Here is a 1233-nt window from a genome sequence, read left to right as displayed (position 1 = left end):
CAGTGCAGAGTCCCCAGTACCAACAGGCTTGCTATATTTAAAGAAGAGCAGTCGTGGGGTGGGCGGGGCACTTCCCAAGTGGCTCAGTGGTAAAGACTCCGTCTGCCAATGCAGGAAACAAGGGATACAAGGGCTCTATCCCTAAGAGGCGACGAGCCCCTGGAGGAGGAAATGGCAACCAACTCAAGAATTCTGGCCTGAAGAATCCCCATGAACAAAGGAGCCTGGTGGGCTGCAGTCCATGGGGTCGCAAAGAGTTGGACACGACTGAGCAATTGAGCACACACCTACAACAGGCTGGAGAAGCCCAAGTGGAGTGAGAAGGAGGAGAAGAGGGAGGGGAGGAGGAGGCAGGGGGAGGCTGAGGTCAGGGAGGTGGGGTGAGCAGAGGTTGGTGGGTGAGCATCAGATGGGTGACAGCCACCCATCTGAGCTGGCTGTGGACTACTTACCCTTCAGGATGCAGGCTCAGGGGCAGGTGATCTGGTGCAGCTGCTGAGATTCCACCCTGGTGGGGTTGGGACCTCAGCTGCCTGCTCCATGCAACGGGCTGAGTTTTTCCCCAGCACCCCTCTGGGACTGTGGGAAGGGGATGAAACAATGGTGGGAGCCTGAGAAGGAGGCCACTGTGACAGCCTGGAGAGGACAGCAGCTTGGACCAACGCAGACGGATGAGATTCTGAGTATGTTCTGGAGACCCAGCAGAACATGCCGTTGGGTCAGATTCAATGTATGAAAGAGAGAAGGGAATCACTTGTAACTCTTTGGTCTTTGTCCTGAGAAACTGAGTGAATATGAACCCTTTTACTAAGATGGGAATAAGTGAAGGACAAGCAAGATTTGGGGATGGGAAAAGTGGAAATTAAGAGTTTGTTTTTGGGAATTCCCTGGTAGTCTAGTGGTTAAGACACCATACTTTCAATGCTGAGGTCACTGGTTCAATCCCAGTTTGGGGAACTAAGATCCTGCAAACCACATGACACAGCCACAAAAAAAAAAAAAAAGTTTACTTTTGATGCATTAAACCTGAGATGCCCTCTGGGGGCCATGCAGAGAGTCCATGGAGGGCAGGCAGCTTAGTGAGTGGACTTTAGTGGGGAGGAGAGGCTGGGAATAGATGGGGGATGGAGGAGAGTGTTGGGGGTGGGGTGGACTGGGTTTCAAGCTGGGTCTGGATGCGGTCACTGAGGAGTCAGTGTGGGCTAAACTGACGGCCCAGGTTGGGGATCTTTT

General features: G+C 53.0%; 1 non-coding gene across 1 annotated transcript; it reads left to right on the top strand.

Moving 5' to 3' along the window:
• The first annotated feature begins 884 nt into the window (after positions 1–884).
• On the top strand, positions 885–957 carry TRNAE-UUC. The gene has a single exon. It is a non-coding gene; the product is annotated as a tRNA-Glu (tRNA).
• Positions 958–1233: the final 276 nt, after the last annotated feature.

The sequence above is a fragment of the Cervus elaphus genome, chromosome 24, assembly GCF_910594005.1.
Source record: "Cervus elaphus chromosome 24, mCerEla1.1, whole genome shotgun sequence".
NCBI lineage: Eukaryota > Metazoa > Chordata > Mammalia > Artiodactyla > Cervidae > Cervus > Cervus elaphus.
Note: the sequence above shows the minus strand (reverse complement) of the source record. Positions and strands in the feature narration are given on the sequence as shown.